Source organism: Eubalaena glacialis, chromosome 12, assembly GCF_028564815.1.
Source record: "Eubalaena glacialis isolate mEubGla1 chromosome 12, mEubGla1.1.hap2.+ XY, whole genome shotgun sequence".
Lineage (NCBI taxonomy): Eukaryota > Metazoa > Chordata > Mammalia > Artiodactyla > Balaenidae > Eubalaena > Eubalaena glacialis.
The window spans coordinates 102,407,316-102,433,569 of record NC_083727.1 but is presented as its reverse complement, the minus strand read 5'-3'; positions in this window follow the sequence as shown (position 1 = coordinate 102,433,569).

Here is a 26,254-nt window from a genome sequence, read left to right as displayed (position 1 = left end):
ACTTGTAACCCAAGTGGATGAAAAATGTGGTTTTAGTGCTTTTTCTATAATCAGTATCTCAGAAGCACAGCTGAGGAATGTCTTAACCATATCTTTTTATTTTCTTTATTCTGATGCTTTGACATTTGGGGCCTTGCTGACCCTAGAGGGACTGTCCCATCCAGGGTTGGCCAATTCCTAGAGATAGTAAACAACTCGCCCACGAGTGCGCTTTGCAAATACAAACCAATCCAGAGCTCACACTTACACAATCTCTTTTATTGGGTTTTTGCACTGTGGGCCATTACCCATCTTCCTTAATCACCAGGGCCAGGTACCAGACACCTAGGACAGCCCCTATATAGCAGAGCCTGCTGAAATTGGTCAGACTAGCCAACCCTAAGCCTGCTTACTGCGTCTTGCCCATTCTTCTCACAGAAACCACAATAAAGGTTCTTGCCCACAGTTTCTCCCCCTCCTGCTGCCTTGTAACCAGCCCAGTACTTCCCTGCATGGGTCCCACTGGGATGGCATGCCTGCTTCTCTTGGGAACTGAGAGTAAACAGCTGTCCTTCCATAGGAGTCATCTCCTGATCTATTGGTCTTACTATATCTCAGATTTTCTATTAATATACTCTATTTTTGAAACAAGGATCATAAGCCACAAGAAGATGCTGTCAATCACTGGTTTTGACAGCTGCAAAGGAACAAGACTAATCTGACACTCAAACAGAAATGACACTTTTAAAAAAGTATCTTGTTCCTTTCTGCTCTTTCCACGTTTTAACTGATTCTTAAATTTTGTGTTTGATCCTCCTTATTTGCTAGTATTGTATTTTATCAGCTTAGCTTCAAGGGTGTTTCTGGAAAGAGACTGTTAGTGTGGATACAGGAAAGTGAATGAGCTTTGGGTAAAAATAAATCTAGCTTTGAATCCAAAGTTTATAGGGTGTCTTTGGATCTTCTGTTTTCACCCACCTGTTTCTGTTTTCCTATTTGTACGAAGAAAATAATACTAAAATAATAATTATGATATAGGATTATTTTAAGGATTTTATGAAGTAGTATTAAATGTTTATTCATTTAATAAAATGTTATCTTTTGGGTACCAGGCACTGCCCTGCTCTTTTGTGATGTACAGGATCATATCAGGGAGACAAAAGTAAATAAGCAAATGAATAAATAAATGAGAATTTCAAATGGAGAATAGAGAAAAGGGCCAAGTGGCATAGAGGGACGGGCCTGATTGGGATGTGCTTTAGATATGGTGTCAGGTAGACCTCTCTGAGGCCATTGACAGGCCACCTGACCCCAAACAAATTCCTTCTCCTTTCTAAGTTTCAATTTGATAGTTGTAAAATGAAATAAACTTAGAGAATTTTTGTTAGCACACAACAATCATATTTATCACAAAATAAAGTGCTAGCTATTGCGATGGCAATATTAAAGTTTATATCATTCCCAGTGCAGAATTTGGGGCTTATCTTTCTCAGCAACTTCTTCTGTAGATTTCATAAAGTCCTAATCTGAAGAACTCCTCTCTGGACTGAACCAAGAATTCTATCTTTAATTCTATCTTTAGCAAGACTTATGTCTGATAGAGTGTGCTAGATGCCACAGCAACATTTTACCACAATGACACCTTGAGGACAGGACAGGAAGTAGTGTTTGCAACTCATTTCCTAAACAGCATTTTAAAAAGCACTGGTTGAATGAACAAAGAAGGAAGTACTGATGGAGAGTTTGTCATCTCTGTTTTCTGTAAGACCCACCTCCATCCCTTTCCAAATTTCTCTTTCTCTCTTACTTATTTCACTTTGCTAGTTCTTGCAGGTGAAAATAGTCTCTATCCTTAAGTAGATTAAATAACTCTCTTAAATTTAAAAAATACTTTAGTAACAAAAGACTTATTTGTTAAGAGTTTCCAGATACTTCCAGCTAAGGTGCTATGTAATCAAAATAGGAAAAAGAAATTTAAACAGTGTAGAAATTATTAAATAGATATATGTTTGGGGTAGGTGATTTAATTTTTAATATCATCCTTATGAAAGAAAGAAGAGTAATCCTCTAGGTAAACCATTCTATGCATCTATATATAGGATGACAGGCACGCTAGAAAAACCCTAGTTTTAAAATAATAACTTGGAAATTAATAATATTGAACACATATAACTTACCAGGTACCAGGAAGCCTTCAATACTTTACATTAATTAACCATGAAGTGGATACTATTATTATCTTCATTTTATTAACTGAGAAAACGAACAGAATAGTAAATAACTGGTTCAAATTCAGGCAGCTAGAAAGCGGCAGAGAAGAGATTGATTCCAACCCAGGCAATTTGGCTCCTGAGCCCATGAATTTATCTCCTATACTATTCTGCCTCCTAAAAGCAAATAGCTTCAATATTCATTTCAAGTCTCAGGGTTATACAAATCACAGGACTTCTACAACTGGTAATAATATTTAGGATTTGGGTCTGAAAAAACTCCAAAAACAAGTGGTATCAATTTATTACTTTCATGGACAATAAAACAAGCACTTAAAAATAAATGCTTCTAGTCTCTCAAAAAGACCTTTATATGTGGCTTCAATTTTGCTTTTTGTTTTGTCTTAACATGTCATATGTGTAAACAAATTGCATCGCACCATAAATAAATTGCCTCGGAATTGTTTGAAGGTGGGCTTTATTAAAAGCATCAGGTAACAGTGTTTCTGTTATGCTGCTTGTACTTGGAATTACTGGGTTGGGGAGGGAAGGAACAATGATGTGAGGTCAAGAGAAATACAGCAGAGGAGAAAATTAACATTTACCCATGAAGTACAAAACTAGACTTCAAGACACATAAAAAGGAGAAAAAGCTATTCATGGCAAAGATAGGATGAGGGAAGAAATATAGAGAAAGAGTTCACAGAAATATAAGAAACTGAGCTATTATTGAAAAAAGGTCAGAAACTACAGGTTGCTTTTTATTCCAGAATTTGCTATGCTTAATCATATATAGCTTTGAGGCACTATAATCTGCATAAAGAATTAAGCAACGTTGCAGACCTCCACTCAGTCATTATGTTTTACAAATCTTTGGGATGTGAAGCAGGATTGGAATGACAATTCATCGTTTTAACAAATCCTTTTCAGCATTTCTGGGGAAAGCAGATATGCTGGCATACTCTATTAAAATGATAAATTCTTTACATAAGTATTTTAGGAAAAGGAATAAAAACTGGTCCATTTGAAAAATACTTCTGCATAAAACAGCAAATTTTATGTTATGTAAATATCACTAAAAGGAAAGATTTCTGCTTCAAGGAGAGCAATTCTGATGACTTTGGAGAAATTACCTTTGAGAAAGTTACTCTGAAGTTAACTATTGGGAATCTTTCTGTTATTTGAGATGTTAGCATCCAAATGGTTTGAAGAAATTGCAAGGTTGAAAGAAACTACAGAGAAAGTTCCAATTCAGTTAGAAGAAAAAAAAAAAATGAAGCATGGAAGGGAAGAATAGCAAATATTCCAAAAGAAGAACATTTTCTTCCAATCTTAGTGGCCAAAGCTAACTTGGCTCCCAAGACCACTCAGGCATGTGACCTGTGGCCTGTGGCACCCCTTTAGTACTTATACTTTTACAGGATGATCCAAACAGTTTCAATGCTATGACCATCCTGGACAATCTACAGGTGTCTGGTTGCCTAAAATTAAGCCCAAATTAAGTTTGAAGGTTTCAGTCCCTACTATTTTTCCATTGTTGCCAAATTCTTATATGTTTATTGCAAAATGTTTGTAAAGAATGGAAAATATATGACAAACCAGACAAATATCTATCCTCCTCTCTTGCCAGACATAAATAAAATGAACTATTTCGCTCCGAAAAATGCTCAATGCATTTCTTACATAACTGAGATCACACAAAATGAAAACAGTGAAATGATTTTTCTACATCATTTAATTCCTTTTTATTGATCATTTTAATGACTGAATGACATCTCATGGTCTTCTAATAGGAAAACTTTGATTATTTCCAGTTTTTGACTATAACATATAATATTGTGGAGAACATATTTTCACGTATATTATTTTCTGCATTGATTTATTTCCTTTGAATAGATTTCTAAAAGGGAGGAAAAAATGCCTATTCATTAACTTCATGACTTCATCCCTTTTAAAATCTTATATTGATGAGTTAATGTATGTCTTCAAATACCTTTTCAAGAGGGTGTAGTTAGTGTATTTCTGGAGCCTATGAGTATCTGACAATGTTTCTTTGTTGCCTTCACACATGAATGACTCTGTAGATTGTTACACAGTTCTCTGATATTTACTGTTGGAGTGGTGAATTTTGATGTCAGCCTGAGTTTTACATCAAGATGCCTGTAGAAGCTTTTTTTTTTTTTTTAATCTTTGTCAACTCAAAAGTTACAAGGCTGGGATAGGTCTACCTCCATTGTTTCTCCCCCCGACTCCCGCCCCTGGAATTCAGCAAGCCCTTTTGATTTGCATCTCTAGGGCTTTTACACTTAAAAAAAAAAAAAGCGTCTGCTTCAAGCAAATCTTTCATGATGCTCTCTCTCTCTCAAACATGACTACTTCCTCAGAAGTACATATAATTCTTAGCCTGGATTTCCATTCTCTGTCCTCTGCATCTATCATCATGTCCCTTAATATTTTATCTTTTTGTTTTGTGGTAATAGTTTCAAGGAGTCGCCACGTCACTGATCCAGATTTTTAACATTATCAATTTTGCCTTTATTGCCTCCATTGCAAGAGTTAATTCATATAAATTAATTCCACTCTTGCTTTTTTTTTTTTTTTTTAGTTTTCTTGGACTCTTCCTTATATCACAAATGTCACTGTAATGTAGTAGATAGGCACGTAGGTTCTGTAATCACACTATATGTATTGTAATCGAAGCTCTACCACTTTCTTGCTATATGACCATGGGAAAAGCTTTTTATATTTCTAAAATTCATTGAAAAGAGAATAATAATGGTAACTTCCTACCAAATTTGTTGTGAAGATCAAATGAAATAACCTATAGAAAGTGCTTAATCTAATGTCTGGCACATAACAAATAAGCAGTTAGCAAATACTAGGTCCTACCATAGTCATTATCATTATCATCATCTCATGGTGCCTTTCCATCTCAGAGGATTCTCTTTTTAAGGACTTCTTCTATTTCTCCTCAAGAGTACGGATCACAACACAGTGATTCTACAATGCTCTTATTCCTCTTGTTTCAAGCCTATTCTGCTTGCAAAATCCAAACAAAGAGATTGGTTTATAGCCTTTAAACCTGAAGTGTCTCCACCTCTCCATCTCAATTTGCCAGGTTTTGAGTAAAATGAGTCCACCTGACTTGTTTCACTTCTCAGGAGTTTATTCTGGAGAACACACACGTTCCTGTGGCTGCCACCACAAATGAACACAAAGATTCGAATAAATTACAATCACACCCTTCTACCAAAATGTATTCAATAGAGTCACAAGCAATATATAGAATTTTTAAAAGTTCACCTTGACACTTTTTATCAGAGAGCGGATTTTTAAAATATACATAATGTGCTATTTCATTCAGCTAGTACTTACTGAGCGTTCACTATATGCCAACCTGTTAAATGAGCTTTCTGCTTTCACTAATCTTCTTTGTTCTCAACGCTTCCTGGGCTATAAACTTCCTGAGAGGCTTTAAATCATGTGGCTGGCCACCACGATACGAAGTGAGTCACTTATGTTTTTCTAAACTTTGCTTCACCTGATTCAATCAGCGATATGTACTATTTTTTAGAGAGAGAAGAATCTCACCATTCAATTGATTTATCAATGATCACACTTCAGAGAGCAGCAATAACCAGAGACTAATAAAACAAACTATACTTCTGAAGCTAAGCAAGTGTACGTATCCTTACTTTTGAATGACAGAGAAACAGACTTGAAAATTGATGAGGTAAAGGAGAAATAGAACAGAAAGAGTACGGTCTTCAAATGAAATTTAAGGAGTTGACAAAATGATGACTGCTCCAACGATGATAAAAACTGAAATAAACTAGAAGATAATACTTATTTTCAAGACCTCAAAGTCTAAAACCCCTCTAAAATTAATGAATGTCTAGGATCCAAAAATAGGTTAAGTTTGCAATAATTCTGCTTTAAACGTTGTCAGCAACAAGGCAGAAAAATCTCACGAGCACCTTGTGAAATATCCTAAGGTCATTTCGGCATCCTTGTTTCCCTCAGTCCAGAGTCAAATTTGTAAATCAGTTTTCTCAATGAGAGAAGTCCTCTGAGTAGAGTACATGAAGAAGAACCATTTCTAACAAGAGCAAAGAAAATTCTTATGGGAAATCTGCTGGCAGTATGTTCACAATTTAAAATGTTCCACCTAGGAATCAAGGCAAATGTCATATAGTCATGGAATGTGAGAACCTAAGGTTTCCTTTTCAAAGCCTAATCTTTTTATTTTGTACATGGAGAGCCTGAAGTAGCCAGGTATAATAATGTTCCTTACTTAAGGTTCCTCACATTTTGAATGGACCAGAGCACTACACAGTGTTTTCAAGATTGCAAAATCCAGACTGCAACTCAAGCCACAACACAAGCATACACGATCAACACAAGCCCATACATCTACACGGCCTGTGGTAAAAGCCCTCAGTTAAATTACTAGAACCAGTTCTAGAACAGAGGCTGGTAGAGAGAGGGCTTCAGGATAAACTGAAAATTTTATATTGTTCCAGGATCTTCTGTAAATAAATATGAGCCTTAAAAACAGAGAATACTCTAAATGTTTATCTAAACGTATTTATGTCAGTTATCTCCAACTCAGGCTTCTCCCCAGTAATTCACACTTGCAAATCCCAATTCCTCCTCAACTGCACTTAATATGTCCTCCCCTCCTTCAGGTGTTTTCTCTCTTGGTACCTTCTCAGGCCTTCCCTGGCCATCCTTCCAAAAATCTCAACACACTACTTGACTCTCCATCTTCCTCCTCAAATTTATTTTCCTCCAAATTACTCATCATGATGTAACACACTGTATATTTTACTTACTTAATTTGTATATTATCTCTTCTCCAAACTGTCTTCCTGCACCTAGTATCAGTTCTGCTATCAATATGAAATAAATATTTCTGAATAAGCATATGAATATTTTTAATAAATTCATGAATGAATGAAAGAATGAATTTCCAAGAATCTTATACATTTACAGGTAAAGAGTCTTTTCTGCCACTATCTTTTGAAATATTCTTCATGAATATTAGTTGATCTGATTCTTTAAAGTATGACTGAAGCATTTTTTCTTGATTAACCTCATTATATAAAGTGATATCACTGTGTAAATTGAACTATAGTACATAGCTACACTATATGATCACATCATGAATTGAGCCCTTAAAGGAAAGGAAAAGAATCTTCTCTTGATAGAGAATACATCATTTAAAAGATGGTCTAGTCCTTTCCCTATTTGATGTCAGTCTAGAGTTAAACCATCTATCTTTAAATTAAGACACTATTACCCAACCCATGACTTTATTCTTTATTCATACACTACACCTAAGATTATCCTCAAGGCATCAAAACATATTTGAAGAGGTGGGACATGTAGAAGTGTTGCATCCCATGACAGCATACAACGTTTTTGTCATCGTTTTACCCATTAAAAGCCACAAGGAAACAACAGGAAGACAAAAGTGACTTTCTAAAAATAACATCACTTGATCCAAATGCCCATTCCTTCTCTTTATTCATGTTAGAATTTCACACTTTAATTCTAATTCACAGAAACTTTAATAACTTGGGACTCAGAAGATTAAATATAAAATTTCTCATAGTATTCTACCCCTCACTTCAAGATGTTGCCTCAACTGGCCAAGCTAAACTACTGGTTAAACTCCTGACATGAAGTGAGATTGTTGCTTTCAGCCTGGTCCTAAGTGAGCAGTACCACAGTAAACCACTGTACTTTTTTTTTTATTCTGAGAAAAAAAAAAAAGGGTTTGTGCAAGATCTTTCTGACTAATGAAAAATAACTGAGAAGGCACTAACAATGGATGAATGTTTTTCCCTCTAGCACAACTCACTATTTTTGGATCTTTAATATGAAAAGTGTACTCTTTCTCTTATTTGAAGGAAGATCTTTGATGTTCCATTCTATGAAATCTGATTTGAAACGGAGAAACTCTCAGATGTATGCAGTTTTTAAAAATATGGGAAACCCTTAAGAGGTTCATAGCTGGGATCATATGGGAAGACTGGAATGAGGTCTGAGTGAAGAGAATTAGAATCAGCCCTATGTGAATACATACGAGGTGTATATGCAGATATTGGATGTGTGTGTTTTGTATATGTATGCATGTGTGCATGCTAAAGAAAACGATCCAAGACTGACACAGAGAAGTGCTGTTGGAAAATCCAATCCAAAAAGATATCATTTAGTGAGCGCTTATTCTGGACCAGACAAGGCAAAGTACTTTATATACACGATCTCATTCAAGGCTCACACTATATCTTTGAGTGGGTTGATACTATCCATTTTACAAATGAGATTTGTGTTCGGTTCCTAGGGCTGCTGTAACAAAGCATCACAAACTTGGCAGCTTAAAATAACAGTAATGTTTTCTTTCACAGTTCTGGAGGCTACAAGTCTGAATCATGGAGTCTGTAGGGTCATGTCTCTCTGCAGGCTCTTGGGGAGGTTCTGTTCCATGACTCTCTTCTAGCTTCTGGTGGTTGCTAGAAATCCTTAGTTTTCCTTGGCTTGTAGATGCATCATGTGTGTCTGTCTTCACATATTCTTCTCTCTTTGCATGTGTCTCTTTGTCTCTTCTCTTCAATAAGGACACCAGTCACATTGTATTTAGAGTCCGCCCTACTCCAGGATGACTTCGTCTCAAGTAATTACATCTGCAAAGACCTTATTTCCAAATAAGATCACATTCTGAGTTTCCAGGAAGCACATGAATTTTGCGGGGAGGGGACACAGTTCAGCCCAATACAAGATTACTGAGACCCATAAAGACCTCAGGTACTAGAACCGTCTATTTTAAAATATAACATAAATATGTTTAATATTTAAAGCATTAAAATGTGGGGTTTATTTATGACTTGAACAAAAGAGATTATTAAAAGTGGAAGGGCTTATCTTGAAAAATAAAAACAAAACTTCTTTAGAGATAGAAACTATAACAGCTTATATAAAATACTCAATGTATAACACAGACATAGACAAAAATGAAGTTAATTTACTAGAATGTTTATCTGAAACTTTCTAGAATGTAGCACATATAAACAGACAAATGTAAAATATGATAATGTGGCTAAGAGACATGGGGCACAAAGTAAGAAGATCCAACATCTATTTATGTATAAACGGAAAAGGAGAAAGAAAATTAAATGCAAGAAACATTTGAAAAGATAACAGGTAAGAAATTCACACAACTAATAATTAGTTAATAGTTATAGGAAGGTTAATGAATCTCAAGTAAGATAAATAGAGAGAGGGTCTAAATCAATAAAATCAGAAATGAAAAAAAAGAAGTTACAACTGATACCACAGAAATATACAGGATCTTAAGAGGTTACTATGGACAAGTATATGCCAACAAATTAGACAAACTAGAAGAAATGGATAAATTCCTAGAAACATACAATCTTCCAAGACTGAATCAAGAAATCTGAACAGACAAATTACTAGTAGTGAAATTAAATCAGTAATCAAAAAACTACCAATAATCAAGTGAATTCTACCAAACATTTAAAGAAGAATTAATACTTATCCTCCCCAAACTATTTTGAAAAATTGAAGAAGGAACACTCCCAAGTTTGTTCTATAAGGCCAGCATTACCCTAATACCAAAACCAGACAAAGACACTAAGAAGAAAGATAATTACAGGCCAATAACCATGGTGAATACAGATGAAAAACTGTCAACAAAATACTAGCAAACCAAATAAAACAAAACATTAAAAGGGTCATACACCATGATCAAGTGAGATTTATCCCAGAGATGCAAGGATGGTTCAATATCCACAAATCAATCAGTGTGATATACCATATTAACAAGACGAAAGTTAAAGATTGTATGAACACCTCAATAGATACAGAAAAAAGCATTAGACAAAATCCAACATCCATTTATAATAAAAATTCTCAACAAAGTGGGTATACAGGGAACATGCCTTAACATAATAAAGGCCATATATGACAAACCCACAGGTAACACCATACTCAATGGAGAAAAGCTGAAAGCTTTTTCTCTAAGATAAGAACAAGACATGGATGCCCACTCTCACCACTTTTATTCAACACAGTATTGGAAGTCCTAGCCATAGCAAGTAGAGAAGAAAAAGAGATAAAAGTCATCCAAATTGGAAAGGAAGAAGTAAAACTGTCATATTTGCAGATGACATGATACTATATATAGAAAACCCTAAAGATTCCACAAGAAAAAAACTATTAGAAATAATTCAGTAAAGTTGCAGTATACAAAATTAATGTACAGAAATCTGTTGTGTTTCTATACATTAATAACAAACTAGAAGAAAGTGAAATTAAGAAAACAATCCCATTTTCAATGATATCAAAAAGAATTAAATGTCTAGGAATAAATTTAACCAACGAGGTGAAAGACCTGTACTTTGAGAACTATGACATTGATGAAAGAAACTGAGGACAATACAAATAAATGGAAAGATATACTGTGCTCATGGATTGGAAGAATTAATATTGTTAAAATGTCCATACTACCCAAAGCAATCTACAAATTCAAAGTAATCCCTGTCAAAATACCAATGGCATTTTTCATATAGCTAGAACAAAGACTTCTAAAATTTGTGTGGAAACACAAAAGACTCCAAATAACTAAGCAAACTTGAGAAAGAAGAACAAAGCTGGAGGTATCACACTTCCTGACTTCAAACTATACTACAAATTTATAGTGATCAAAACAGTATGCTACTGGCACAAAAATAGACCCATTGATTAATGGAAGAGAATAGAGAGCTTAGAAATAAGCTCTCTGCTTGAAAACCATTTTCATTTTAACTTTTATAGTGAGAAAACTTTAAAATGTACTAGCAATTTTTATCTGCCTCTGCATAAGTCATGTAATCTTTGACGGGAACCTTCAGTACTAGGGCACGGGCAACCAGTCAGTCAGAATTTGAGCTAAGTCTATATGTCATAGTTTACATGCTTTACCATAAAAATAAATTCATGACAAATACTGAAAAAAAAAAAAAGAAAAAGAAATAAGCTCTCCATGCTTATACTGTCAATTAGTCTATGACAAAGGAGGCAAGAATATAAAATGGGGAAAAGAGAGCCTCTTCAATAAATGGTGTTAGGGAAACCTGGACAGATACAGGCAAAAGAAACTAGACTACTTTCTCACACCATATACAAAGATAAATTCAAAATGGATTAAAGGCTTAAATGTGCGACCTGAAACCATATAACCCCTAGAAGAAAACATAGGCAGTAAAGTCTTTGTCATTAATCTTAGCAATATCTTTTTGGATCTGTCTCCTCAGGCAAGGGAAACAGAGCAAAAATAAACAAATGCGACTACATCAAACTAAAAAGCCTTTGCACAGTGAGGGAAACTATCAATAAAAAGAAAAGACAGCCTACTGAATGGGAGAAGATATTTTCAAATGATATATCCAATAAGGGGTTAATATCCAAAATATACAAGAACTGATACAATTTAATATCAGTAAAACAAACAATCCAATTAAAAAATGGGCAGAAGACCTGAATAAACATTTTTCCAAAGACACGTGAAAAGATAACACAGACACATGAAAAGATGCTCAATATCACTAGTTATCAACAAAATGCAAATTAAAACCATAAGGAGTTATCACCTCACACATGTCAGAATGGTTGTTATCAAAAAGACAACAAATAACAAGTGTGATGAGGCTATGGAGAAAAAGGAATCCTCATACACTGTTGGTGGGAATGTAAATTGGTACAGCCACTATGGAAAATGGTATGGAAGTTCCTCAAAAAATTAAAAATAAAATTATCATATGATCCAACAATTCCACCTCTGAGTATTTTCCCAGAGAAAACAAAAACACTAATTCAAAAAGATATGTACCCCTATGTTCATCACAACGTTATTTACAATAGCCAAGATATGGAAGCAACCTAAGTTCCCATCAATAGATGAATGGAAAAAGGTGTGAGATACATACACTTACACACACACACACGCACACACACACACACACATACACACACACAATGGAATATTACTCAGCTACAAAAAAAAGAATAAAATCTTGCCATTCGCAACAATATGGATGGATCTAGAGGGAATTATGCTACGTTAAATAAGTCAGACAGAGAAAGACAAACACGGTATGATCTCACTTATGCGTGGAATCTAAAAAACAAAACAAATGAATAAACGCAACAAAACGGAACTGATTCACAGATATAGAGAACAAACTGGTGTTTGCCAGAGGGGAAAGGGGGAAGGGTTGGACTAAATACATGAAGGTGACTAAGGGGTGCAAACTCCTGTCATATAATAAATAAGGCATGGAAGTAATGTACAGCATAGGAAATACAGTCAACAATATTAAAGTAACTTTGTGTGGTGACCAATGTTTACTAGACTTATCCTGGAAATCATTCCCTAATGTAAATAAATGTCAAACCACTATGTGGTATGCCTGAAATGAGTATTGTGTGTCAATTACACTTCAATTAAAAAAAGAAAAAGAAAAATGATAAGATTTTAAAGCATATAAAGATTTCAATTGTATTACGTTATGCCATTTAGATTCTTTATAATATGAAACAATAAAGCAATAAACTTCCAAGTTCAACAAGGTGGTGGTAATTTTGTATGGAGGGCCAAGGATAAGAAGAAAGGTATCCATTCATTGCAGGATTAATGTATCCTTGATTTCTATACTGTCTCGAGTACACAAATTAATCATGATCCTCAAAAGAGACACTGGGCAAGACTAAGCAGGATGTGCCAATTCCTCCTGGCAGATTCCCATTGGCCTAACTCAAAATAAGAGGAAAAAAAAAATGCATAAACCACCTCTTTTGTCTGAGCCCTGGGGGAGCATTTATTCTCTGAACCTATTCTCTGAAATTTGAGCCTTTAGAGAAAAATCTTCAGATCTGTGCTACCTCTGCTCAATGTCAGCCAACATTTGTGCTCTCCCTACCTACATAGAACAGTATGGTTCTATTAAAAAAATATTAGGGGGCTTCCCTGGTGGCGCAGTGGTTGAGAATCTGCCTGCCAATGCAGGGGACACGGGTTCGAGCCCTGGTCTGGGAGGATTCCACATGCCGCGGAGCAACTGGGCCCGTGAGCCACAACTACCGAGCCTGCACATCTGGAGGCTGTACTCCGCAACAAGAGAGGCCGCGACAGTGAGAGGCCCGCACACCGCGATGAAGAGTGGCCCCCGCTTGCCGCAACTAGAGAAAGCCCTCGCACAGAAACGAAGACCCAACACAGCCAAAAATAAATATAAAAAATTAATTAATTTTTAAAAAATGTTAAAAAAAAAATTAGGTAACATGTATTGGCCTCAAGGAAGGGACAGTCTAGCTGGGGAGGCAATGTTGATTCAAATTTAACTCTGCACAAAGTGATGCATTTGAATTAGGGAACTGCAGGTCACTTTGTATCCTAGTTGATTAAAGTACCTAGATAGTAAATTAGGACAGCTGAAAACAGAATTGAAGGCAAATGGAAAACATCAACAAAAAATATCATTGTCAGCTGCTGAGTTAGGTGTCCCATTTCAGATTCTCTCTCAGAACTTTCTGATAATGGAGACTAACCTGCTTCCTATACAATGTGTGCAGTAAAAAGTAGCTTTCATTTTATCCAGTTCTCTGTAAAAGGCTTCCAGAGTTTTTCTCAAGCCTCTGAACACAGAATATAAGCCCATGAGTATTTAGCTGGTGAGTGGGTAGAAATTTTGTTGAGAAAACATTGCCAAACATGACATGGTACCTTATAACTTAGACTCTCATGAGGGCTGATCTTCTCTGAGGGCAGAACCTACACCACTGATCTCAGTTCTCTGCAATTCTCAGGAGCCATATTGGATTACTTGCACTTGGAATCATACAAATAGAGAACATTAGAGTTCGAGGGGTCCTCAGCTAGGATGTTTCATGTTTCCTCCATTGGGGACAATCTTTCCTAGCATCCTTATATTTCCTGCCCATCATTCAAGGCCCATAGCAAATGCTGCCTTCTTCATGAAGGCTAATCCCCATGCACATGCACGAAGCTACCGTATCTTGCGAATACCCACTACTCATTACCTGCTCCTCATTCACAGCCTATTACTTTATACCAGGGCTTATACTCAGCATTTGCAGGGATACGTGCCATGTACCATTGCATCTCCAGAGACTAACTCAGGAGACAAAACATGCTTAGGAAGTGTTTGTTGAACGGATAGATAAACCACGGGCATGTCTTAGCATCCCTGAGAGCAAAATCCATGGCACAGTTATCTTTGGAACTGTAGAGTTCATGAACTTGACTCAAGTGTTGAATAAATGGAATCCACCTGCTTTCATTTTGATTCTGAAGAAACTACTTGGCTTACCCTAAAATCTCAGCTTCAGATGTTGCTGGAATGGTTGTACTCAGGTCTAAGGTCTACAACTGCCATACGATTTTTTATTCCCTTTATTCCCCCCTAATTTTACTAACAAGCCCTGCATAAATAACCAGTTAAGCATCTTGCTACAAAAGGAAAAAATGAAGGCCTCAAGTCCACTTGATGACAGGTTCACTGGGAACATACATTTGGATGAGGTAATGCTCACGTAAAGTACAATTTCCATGAGAAATCGGAAGCCTAGTGTCTTCTAGGTAGAAAAAAATTAGATTTTAATGGGAAGTGAATATGTTGCATAGAAAAATTAGAGAGCAAATCTGACCCTAAAATGCCCTGATCTTTAAAGTTTGAGCAAGAAATATTTAAACACGGCCAAAAAAAAAAAATCATTTCTTGGTTCATTAGTTGATAAGTCCATTTGAAGCACATAAGTAAGCATATTTCTGAAGCTGACCCAAGATAGGAAATTAGAATTTCCATAGCTACAGTGAGTCCATCAGGGAGATGAAAAGGCCATTAGAGATGTTGCTGGCAAAATATCACTTCTGGATTCTAATTTTCTTTTTTACTAAAGGGAATTTTCTATAGCGAGGAAATTGAGCAACAATATGAAGGAATGGTGACTCCCTCAGACTGGGTCCCTGATAAGTAGGTTTTGACAGTAGGAATGGAGAGCCCTTTTTACTATTTTCAAGAAGGCAGCTTTCACTCACCATTTTTGTCAACATGTCCAAAACTGCCAAACTCCCAAATCTGACAAGCTCTTTCTCATAAAATTCCAGATGCCTATACATCTTATTCCTCCAATCTTCCAAAATTTCTTCATTAATAATATATGTAAAGAGGAGAACAAGATGAGCCTTGTTAGAAACATACTTGACTTCCTCCTAGAACTTGTCTCCTGCTTTATTGGAGAAAGCAGAAATTACCCAGCAAGAACTTAAGAAATTTTGCAAGACCTCAGCACTGGACCAAAGGTCCGAGGTCATCAAGTCAAGTACCTTTGAGATTCATCCATCAAAAGCAGCTAATTATGAAAGTACTATATCTAGTAACCTTTTTTTTAAAAAAAAAAAAAAAAACCCTTTTTATGTCCTCCTGGTTCATTTCCAAACATGCCTGTAGTTCCCATCACAGTGACTGGTGATGGCATGATGATATCAGGAAACAATGGAGACCCGAAGTACCTAGCCTCCCAACCTCCCAGCAAAAGCTTCTAACTGTGTTGGATGTGCTGGTTTGTTGCAAAACCATACCTGGTTTACTGATTTCTCTATTATCTCTCCTCTTTCCCCATCAGTAAACAGCATTTCCTGCATAAATAACGGCAGCAAACTGAAAAACAAAGACATCCATTTATTTTATTCAAACACTTGCTGAATGTGTAATTTGTGCCTTAAAGTGTCCTTGTCACACTGCTGGGGAATTGCTGATATGTTTACTGGACCTTGCCTAGACAAGGAAGGTGGAATGGAATCAGAGATAACTGAAGTTTCAACCTGAATGACTCTAAGTGTTCGTGTTTCCATGAAGAGTAATAGGGAAAATCAGGAAAGGGAAATGTCTTGATAGAAAAGTATTACATGAATTTGATTTTAGACATGTTGTGCTGTGCTTGACTTGCCAGCATATCGTCCAGGTAGAAGACATTTGGACCAGCTAAACCATAGTTTGGGAAGGTGGTAGTATTCATGACAGAAAACAGTGAATTGGATGCACAAGGTAGAAATGCACTGTATACATGCCTCTTCTGAGTCTCTCATCCTTACGGGTTCTGAGACCTCCAGCTGTTTACCCAACTTACACCACTAATGCAGCATATGTATCCATGCGGCCCATGAAGTCAGTCTTTTCAAAGCTACCGCTCCATGCCTGCTCCTTCCATCTCTTCTACATTTGGGGAAAAGCCACCACATGGATTCCCAAGAATCTGCCAAAGGAACTCAATGACCCAACTTGGCATGCAAGGGATTTAACTCCTCATAGTTCCATCTTGGCTAAAGAGTGGCAGGAGCAAACTGGACAGATCAATATCGTCTCCCTTTCTCCCCCTCAGTCAGCCTGCCTGAAGATGTCCTCTGTGACCAAGTGTAAGCACCGGCCAAACAGGAAGGGTCTCTCGCCAGCTCCCTGTGAAGAGGTAACTGGAGCGGTGATGCTTCACCCTTCCTGCCTGCCAGGTCTTCCCGGCATTGCTTCCCTTTCCTCTAACTCTCGCTGTCCTACTAAACCCTTCTCTGAGGCTCTATTTTCTCTGTCCTAGAATATGGAACCCAGACATAATGCAAATGTGGAGGAACAGCATGATAAATAGCATCGCCTTCCTTCTGAAGTGAAATTTCCTGATTATTTTGGAAGAACAGTATGAAAGCAGTGTGGGGGGCAAAGAACAAGTGGTCTCCTTTTACTCTTTTTTTTTTAAAGATTTTTTTTTTTTTTGATGTGGACCATTTTTAAAGTCTTTATTGAATTTGTTACAATATTGTTTGTGTTTTATGTTTTGTTTTTTTTTTTTTAGCCGAGAGGCATATGGGATCTTAGCTCCCCAATCAGGGATCAAATCCGCACCCCCTGCATTGGAAGGTGAAGTCTTAACCACTGGACTGCCAGGGAAGTCCTTCCTTTTACTCTTTCAATGAATGGCCTTCATTGGGCAGGGCTGGGAGAGAAATTTTTATTACATATTGAGATTTTTTTAAAGGTAAGGCAATGGAGTGATTATTTTTAGAAATCATAAGGGAGTTCCTAACTTATTTATTTTTAGATTCCACAAATGCAAATTTTTTATTAGGGGCTAAGTGAATCACTGAAGATCTGCAGATGACATAGTTCCACTTGTGAACTGCAGTTGACATCCCAGATGATGAGACTGGCCATAGAGAGACTCAATATACTTGTCATAAATGCTTGACGGAGGCAGGCTCACAGACCAGTAGAACCCAGGAGGGCAGCAATCTAAGGCTGAGGTGGTGGGTAGCAAACCAAAGAAAGTTCCTGAAAAAGCTGAGCTTTGAAAGACATAGGAGTTGTCCAGATAAAATAGGGAAGGTAGGACATATCTAGGAGGGAGTGAACATGAGGAAGTACTGAGCAGAGCCTTCCAGGTATAGACAATAACAGCCAGAAAGGACCTGAGACTTACTGGTGAGCAGGGGCACATCACTTTACCTATCTAGCCTCATTGTTCTCATCTGTAAAGTGGGGGAAATAGTACTGTTTTGCAGGGAAGATGTGAACTTTAAATAAAACACTATTTGTTTAAAGTCATGGCATATAATAGGTGCTTATAGGTAGTAGATGTTTTTCTTTTAAGCCTTGAAAATAGCCAAGTCACTTTCTTTCTATTATTTATGGAGAAGAACCGACAACAAAGAGCAAGGGCCAAGAAAATCCAGTAAATTTCAGAATTTAAAAAAATATTCAAAATCAACCTATAAGAAGCTCCAAATCTCAAAGCTTTTGATTGAAAACAATTTCTCTCCTTGAAACTCTTCATTTGTTTGCTTCATTTTGAGGCAAATTTTGCCCTCATCTATTGGTTCCCTCCACATCTATCTACATCATAAGGGCTACAGCTTGCGTGGGAGCCTGTTTGAGGTCTACCAAGTCGTAAGAATCAAACAGCCTTTTCCTTGCCAAAGAAAAAAACATGTTGCCAAACCCAAACACAGCTTGAATTCAGACGGAGTATTCTTTAAATTCTGAGCAATTTTTCAATTTGGCTAAAAAGACCCATATCCCCTCAAAATTTGATACTTACCAAAGACAAATATCCAGAAAAGTCAGTCTCTTTTTACCTCACACATAAGGACAAAGCAAAATGGGCTAAACTATAATTCATACCAGATCATTCAAAGTATGTTTGCACATATCTAAGTCTTACAGATAAATCTAATTTAGAAAAATATGTGATTCTCAGTTCCTCACTTACTCATGCTTCTTTTCTGTTTTAATTGTGGGTGTGTGTCATTCCAAACTGTCTGAGCAGTCATGTAGAATTCAGAGAGTTCAGCTCTGCTACTTGTTTGATAAGTTCCATTTCTCATGAAATGGCAGGATCATGGAGACCTGAGAATATGTTCGTGGTGGCTTGTCCCCAACGAATCACAGTCTGGAGAGGCACCTGGCAGAACTATAGACAAATAACCCCAAGGTTCATTTGGAAGAAGAAAAGTTGATGGAAATATCAAGCCCTCTTGGCAGTCTGTAGCCACTGACAACCTTTATTTGATTCCCACAAAGTCATGGGGCATCAGATCCAACATTCTGGATTCCACATGAGTTCCCAAAAGCCATGAATGTGGAGTTAAATATTTCCCTGGTTTCATAAACCATGGGGCAGATAATGGCTTTAAGAACAGTGAAATACCTCTCTTTTGTTTCCTTAGAAGGACATAGAGAAGACTCCTGGAATTCTGGTTGTGGACCCTTACTACCCAGTTTGGAGCTACTATAGCCTCAGTTCAGTTGCCAATTATCTCTTTATTGCTCTCATGCCTAGAATGTGAGTGGAGGGCACGCCAGTTATGGAAAGCTGCCCAGAGAGTCTTATCTCATGCTTCGTGATTCCAAAATAAGGCAAGATCTTTGAATCACATTCTTCTCCTTGAGTTGTAATTTGACAATTAAGTAGTTAATTCTAAAACATATGTAGTGAGTGCCTACTATGTACCAAGTACTGAGGAGAGCATTAGGGATACAATGTAGAAAAGATGTATCTCCTGACCTCAGATAGTTCTTGGAGGAGACAGATAAGTAAATAGGCATTGACAATATTTTTTGGTAAGTACTATGAAATATGAATGCATCAGTTATTATAAGAGGTAACACAGAGAAACATGTAACTCAGATCTGGAATTGGAAAGAGGATCAGAGAAGGTTTCCCAGATGAAATGCCCTCTCAGCTGAAAGGATGGTGTGTGTAAGCCAGACAAACAAGGAGAGATTGTTCCAGGCAGAGAGGAAAACATAGTAAAGGCCCAGAGGAAAGGCAGAAAATGGCCCATTCAGTAACTTCAAGTACTTCAGTATGGCTGGAGTGCAGAGTTCAAGAAGAGAAATGTCAAAAGCTGAAGTTAAAGAGGTTTAAGAAAAAGGGAGTCAGAGCATACGTGATATTTTACGCTCATGCTTACAAGTTTGAACTTTATCATAAGGATGACGGTAAGGTTTAGAAAGGTTTTAATCAGGCAAGAGAAATGATCAAATGTCTACTTTGTAATGCTTTATAGAACTCTGGAGCATGGAGGAAGGAGTCAGGGAAAACCACGTAGGCATCCGAGGCAGTGATCAAAGAGCTAATGATGGGAACCTGGAATGAGACACTGGTAACGAATATGGACAGAAAGGGACAAACATGAGAGAAGAGGAGAAGTGGATACAGCAGGTTTTGGAGATCAATTATTTGTGGGAAACAATGGAGGCAGAGAAGTCAAAGATGACACCTAGGTTTTTGAATTAGGCAGCTAGGTGATAGCGTTCGTTGAGAAAGGAAGAATAGGAGAAGCAGGGCAGAAAATAATGAATTCTGTTGGGACATATTAAGTTTGGGGTCCCAGAAGAACAGTCAAGGAAATAAGTTCTAATAATAAGGTGGAAATATAGATTTTTGATCCTTCACCGTCATGTGTAGTAGGTGATGCCATAAATGAATGACGTCACCAGGGACTGTGTGTCGGGGGTGAGACGTAACAAGATCATTAAAAAAATATCGCAGGAAGACTAACGATTTAGGGATCAGCCGAGAAAGAAGAGCCATTGCCGGGCAGAGTGGAGAATCTCCTTGAGAGCGGAGAATCACAGAAGCCAAGGAAGTGTGTTTCACAGAGGAGAGTCCGAATCAACGATGTCAAATGTTATAGAGCGGTCAAGTGAGATAAAGCCGAAAATTGTCCATTTGACTCAGTGTAATTTTAAGCCTAGAAGATAAGTCTTGGTCAAAAGTAGTATCTCAGCAGAGCTTTGATTCGCTCTGGACTAGAGTTCGCCAGCTTTTTACAACTGCAACCAATTTTTCATATTTCTTATTATTCACAGCTGAAATATACCACCACCAAGCCACAGAGCTCCAAGTCCCTTCAGCATCAATGTATTGAGGATAAACCTGAAAACTGAACTTTTCCTAAACAAAAGGGGCTTGGAGTATTTTTATCTTTCTTCCTCTATCAAGTAGTGAGCCAATACTTGTGTAGTCTTTACTCGGGATGTAATACATTCATCATCTGTTTAGGGTGGGGTATTCCAGACTGCTTTCCTGCTGTGTATCCTTGAAGTGAAGTTCAAATAGAGTTCATGGGAAACATAAATTAAGCAAGTGCTTCTATATTAGTATTTGTTTTGCTCCAGAAATATCCATTTCTAATGAAGAAACTTCTCTCCAAGAGGGCTTTTAAAGGATATCGTGAGCAATTTTATTATTCATTAAAGTATGTGATCTTTGATTTAGAGTTGTATAAGACATATTCAGTATTATTTCTAATAGCTCAGTTGGGAAAATAAACTGTGATTTTCCCAGAAAGTTCAAAGCTTCTTGCTATAAATATCTCCCCATCATTTAGCTAATTTTGAAGACTTAAAATGTATAAGCAGTGAGCGTTATTTCTTGCATCTATTTTCATTCGGAAGCCATTGGGGTAAAATCAATACTCGGATAACTCAGTATGGACAGCCCTCAAAAACTGAGGGACCACATGAAAAATATATCTTCTGCCAATTTTTTAAAACCTAAATTCTAGTTGTATTGACAGTAGATGATCTTTATCTATTTGGGATGGCGAGGGAAATGGCTTATGGATCCAAGTTGTCACAATGAATTGGAATCTCTCAAATCACCGAATAATTCCGTGCCGTTACATAAGCTTGAAATTCAATCTTTGAAAGAGTCCATAAGAACACTAGTTACATATTTGGGAATAAAAGTGGTGGAACAATTCTGTCTTCCACCAAGTCTTCACGTAGCCAGCTTTCTAAAAGGTAAAGCATTAACAATAGGCCAAGGAAGAGTGCAGTAGACACTTCTGTTTAATTTAGTGCAGTTTTGCTTTTCATGAGGGTTTGGTCATTTTTCCTTTTTCTCTCAGAGTGAACTGCTCAGAAATTCAGGTTAACATTAGGAACAAACCAAAACCTGGATATCAGCCTTACTGTCCCATCCTTCAAATCCTGCATTTAGTCAAACACCATTAACAATAACAGCTATTATTGATTGGGTGTTTATTGATTATATCAGCTACCGGGCTAGGCACTTGGTGTTAATAATCTCACTGAATTCTAATCACAACTCTATGAGGGGATTTCTATTACACACATTTGATAAATGAAGCACCCAACATCTAAAGAATATAAGTGATGTCACACATATTCACTCAGCTAGTGCGTGGCTTAGCCAAGATTCGATCTCCGACTCACTCTCCACCACTGTGCACACTGACTGTATTCTCAGAGGCCCTGCCACCTCTCCCATCTACTGAACAATAAGTGGAAAGTTCAGGCATTCACACCCGTGTGCAAATTCACAAAAAATACCCAGCTTCTGTCATGTGCCCAGATGCCTACAAACACTTTTTCTTCAAAACTTCATTCTGGCTGTTGGCTTGACCCATGGGGTGAAATTAGGTTACTGCAGACTGATTTATTATGCATTTTGTGCTATCCACAAATAAGAAATGTTTTCCTTTGACGGTGTAGAAAGTGTGTGGAAAAAATTAATATGACTGGCAAGCCAGCCCTTCCTTCAACACGCTTGGCTTTTCCATGGGAGTTTGCCCCATTCATTCCTTCAGCAAGCCTTGTTTCTAAGGCTGCATTGAACTCAACCTTAAACTAGGCTCTGGGGCAGTCACAAAAGACATTGGAGACTGGATCCCTGCTCTTGATGAAGATAGGAGCTTAGCTGGGAAGATCAGTAATTTACAAGAGATCTAGGTCCACATACAAGTTTCAGTTAATGCAATCCAAACTACACATAAGTGCCGAGGACAGCAGAGGAGGGAGGAAAATTGCCCATATTTCCAGACACACAAGGCCTTCATTTCTCATTTTCAGACACAGATGAAAGGGGACACATTTGCCTTTGATTTCCTCACCACTGGCACTCTCGTGTCTTTGCCGTTGGTGAAGTTTCTGTGTGCTGGGAAACCATAAGAGGGCCACACAGAGGCTTAGTAAGTAGCAACAGGTAGAAAGAAGGAAGGATCCATGTCTGATGTTCCCATAGATGTGACAGCTCCCAGCCTTCATCCTTGTGGTAAAGAGAGTCTTATGCTTTTCTGCAGGACTCTGTACAATTGCACATCAGTTCAAGACACTGCATTAACACAGGAGTGCTGAGTCGTTCCAAAGAGAGAGTGAGTGAGCCAATAGCTACAGCTGGCAGCCAGAGAAGGGAAAATGTGCTCTGAACCCTCAGTGAGTCACCCGAACAGACAGGAGGGAGTGTGTGCCAACTTAGCCTGGATGCCAAGCCAGAGCTCACACACTCAGCTGGGTCAGGATTTGCCTCGGAGGTGAGTTCTCAAGAGTCAGGCAGTAGCTGTAGGTGACTGGGTGGGTGGGATAATTAGAGCTGGTGGTACCAGCACTAAATTCCCATGGTTCTGAGGGTCCACGGACTTGCTTCCAAAAAAGGCATAAAGCTGAAGTTCAGCAGAGGTGGCTGGCCATTGGAGGCACCCCCCCGCCCCACATGTCCCAAGCTCACATCAGGTGGACCATAGTCTGTACTTCTGGTTGCAAGCCACATTCCAGCTGAGGTTCCTTCCCTGGGCTCATTTCCTCCTGTGGTTTCAAATACCACCAAATTTATCCATACGCTTCATGTTTGCTCTCAAGCTACGTATTTGAAAGAAGAGTATGCTGGATAAGTTTGTCATACAAGAGGTTGTGTCCCGTAATCTGTTTATTATGAATAAGTCTAATTGGATTATTCTCAAGGAAAAATAAAGCAGTTGATTGTGGCCAACTCGGGAACAACATAGGAAAGTGTATGGCTGTCAGCACAGCATAATGAACTTATCCTTTCCCCCATGAGAAGGCAGGTAGTACAGGATAGAAAATGCACTTGTCCTAAGAAGGGAAGAATTCGTTTCTCTCCAACACAGAGCTGATCAAAGAATGCATTTACACAATGCACACTTTTACGCATAAGAATCCCCCAGGGAATTTATTGAGAAAGCAATAAGAACCTTCAAAGATTCTGATTCCATAAGAGTCTGTATTTTTAACAAGCACCTAAAGTGATTTTGATACAGGTCTAAGAACCCACTTGGAAAAACGTGGTCTTACAGGATATGGGGTCACTAAGGAAGTGGCATTTAAGGGACCTTTGGCAGGACCATCTGCCCAACTATTATCTTCAGAGTTAAGTGCTTAGCTGCTTTGCTTTGGATCTTCAAGACTCTTCTCTTTTCTGGTGGGTGACAGAGAAGTGGAAGGGAGTGGTGGACATGCCTTCAACCCTTATAAGAAGGACTTTTATATCTTAAATATAAAAGATTATATTTTATAAATTCTTTTAAATTAAAAGATTAAAATGACAACCAGTGAACAGGCTGCAGACAGGAATTTGAGGCTGGGAAAGGAAGTGGGGATGAGGAGGCACGTGAGAGAAACCGGAACCTGTCAGAGCCACAGCCTTTACCTGAGGAGGGAAGTACCATAGTTTTATTGTGGTTGCAGTCTTTTTTTTGTTTGTTTAAATTAAAGTAGAGTCGGTTTATGATGTTCTGTTAGTTTCTGGTGTTTAGCAAAGTGATTTAATTTATATATATATATATGTACATATATATGCACACACATATATATACGTCTGTATATATATATTCTTTTTCAGATTCTTTTTCATCATAGGTTATTACAAGATATTGAATATAGTTCCCATGCTCTACAGTAAGACCTTATTGTTTATTAGTCCTTCTTTCATTCAATATATAGAAGTTGATTATTTGCTTTGTGAAAAGCACTATGCTTAGTGCTCTGAAAAGATACCAAAACCAAAAAAAAAAAAAAAAAAAAAGGATACCAACATATCAGAATGAATAGAAAACTTGCTATTTAAAGTACCAACTTGACAATCCCAAACTCCCAATATATCCTATGGGATTGACATGTACATACTGCTATATTTAAAATAGATAACCAACAAGGACCTACTGTAAAAATAAATAAATTTTTAAAAATATAAATAAAAATAAATAAAATTTTCCAATATTGAGATATATTATTTGGAGTCAACATTGAATTAGAATTAATAACAGTAAACCATTGTGCAGTCTGCAAATAAAAGAAATATTTTAAAACAACAAAAAAATATAAAGTACCAACTTGAGCTGTGTGAGGAGCAGACGGTCTTCTCTTTCGCGTGACACCTTGACCCCCTACTTTGCTTTGGGTGTGACAGGTGAGGTAGCCAGTCTGTGGTTGGAGGTGTGTTGGTAAAAAAAGAAACGGCTAAATTAGTTTGAAAAGAAACTAAGGAGAATGTGGGGAATGGGGATTTACGTGCCATTGGAGATGTGGACGGGAAACGGGTGTGGGTGTGCAGGGTCCATCCCGTGGCTCAGGGCAGGTCTTATGGAGAAAGGTTAGCTCGTGAGAAATTCCTCGGTTGAAGGTGCTGAAATGACCCTGAAGAAAAGCTGCAACATATATCCTATTGTTACTTTGTGCTGACAAAAGGAGTCTAAGTGCTACTTCAATATAGTCTATTACTGCAAATGCACTCTGTGAACAATATTATGAGGGAAATCCAAGAAAAGGAGCAGTTTCTATGTTTAGTTGGTACACAACTGAGATAAGGTAAACTCTCTAGGAGTTGTGTGAGATTCTGACAAATAGGAAAAGGAAATGAGGGTAACTAATTATGGAAATGAGGCCATAAACCTCTCAGAATTTGTAGAAATCTTAGGGGAGACCCTGAACTTCCCAGAGGATGTAAGACAATTTCATTTACGTTCAGTATGCAGACTAACCTCAGCTGACAGCCAAGGTACATTAGGTACACAAAAGAATGTGTCTTTGCATCTCTACATTTTCCCCGCACTTCCCACACATATAACCTTGGTCTTTAAGGATGTTACTCTTGAGAGTATGAGACACATACGTAATGTTCAGTGTAAGACGGTTCCATGTGCAAAAGATCAATGGGGTGTGAGGGGATGAGACTTCTGGTCTATATGTAAAATAGGAAATAAGTGGCAAGATGCCTTCCAGCAGGAGTGATTAAAGAGGATTCATGGGGGAAGTGAGGTTTGAGCTCAATCCTAAAGTACAGTTAGAATCAGGATGAAATTGAAATTGAAATTAAAGGGATAATGTATGAGCAAAGCAGGAAAGCTCAAACCACAATGGAGGGTCATTAGGAAGGACAAACTGGGCACAAATGAGGAAGGACAAGCCAGGGCCAGACTACAGAATAGACTGCAAATGCCTCTGAAAAGCGTGGAAAGGTCTGTGTCAACCTTGGAGGAAGTGGCTGGGCAGGGCTGGAGACGTGCAGAGGGGGGCTGCTGACGCTGTGTGTGGTCTTGCAGACAGACCCATGCACACACTCCAAGGGTCTTCTGGGCCTTCATCTCCTGAGGACACATCTGGAAAGAGAGTTATGCATCCAGTGCCTTGCAAACAATACTCATCCCCATCCAAGTCTCTATGGGAGAGCAG